The sequence below is a fragment of the Solanum tuberosum genome, unplaced genomic scaffold (genome assembly GCF_000226075.1).
Source record: "Solanum tuberosum cultivar DM 1-3 516 R44 unplaced genomic scaffold, SolTub_3.0 scf00216, whole genome shotgun sequence".
In the NCBI taxonomy this organism is placed as follows: Eukaryota; Viridiplantae; Streptophyta; class Magnoliopsida; order Solanales; family Solanaceae; genus Solanum; species Solanum tuberosum.
Window position 1 is genome coordinate 862,898 of NW_006239143.1, and position 991 is coordinate 863,888.

Here is a 991-nt window from a genome sequence, read left to right on the forward strand (position 1 = left end):
GGGGTTTTATGATTCTAAGTGTTTGGGGCCGGAAGCATTAAAGTTAAGGAGGTTTACAGTTGGAGAAAAGAAGGAGAAAATTTGAGTTTCCGGGGAAAAGCGTCGCGCCTGCCAGCGCGCCCCAAAAGGGGTTCTAAACTTTTCCCCTTAGGGCGGCGCGCCTAACAGAGCGCCCAGCAGGCCCCTCTGAAGTTTGAGGGATGGCGCTCCGCGCCAAGGACGCCGAGTTTTCCTTTTCATTCCTTACTTTTTCATACATGTTCCTGGTAATGTACCTATGTTTTATAGTTATTTTCCACACTCCAAGGTGCGTTTAAACGTCAAGAACTCCTCCATAAACATGTAATCATATACCTTGAATTCATAATCCAATTCGAGGAAAGTTTGGATCCAAGTCAAGTGAAGTTAGATTCAATCTTAGAAGTTAAGGAGCAAGTCTTTAAAGTTGTTCAAGAGTCTTTATTGAACGTTTTAGCTTCATTTTAAGGCTCGAGTTTCAAGTTAAGTAAAGAGTTTCAAGTTAAGCCAAGAGTATAAGTTGAGTTCATTTCTCAAAAGTTATTACAGAACTATGTATTCCCAAAGAAGTTTTAAAGGAATGTTTTCACATTTAAACAAGATTGGAAACTGAGATTTCCAAAGTGCCTTCAGGCTAGTTTTCATAAAGAAAGAGAGGAAACTGAGATTTCCCAAGATAGTCTTTGAGCTAAGTTTTGAGTAATTATTTCATATCAGCAGGAAAAAATATGTTTTAAAAATATAAGAGCCAGTACATTTTTGGGAGTAGTATTGAGCACCGAATTGGGGGAGCGTTCAAAGAACCCACAGCCCCCATAGAACCATGTAGCCATCATGGGTAGAAGAGGTTCATACTTTTTAGATGAATCCTTTTCAAATTAGACTAGTGGATCCATTAGGCAGTTCAGGTCCTATACCTTTGGCTGGGTATAGGATGCTCTGGCAGCGTGAGGTTGATCGTTGTATCATCACT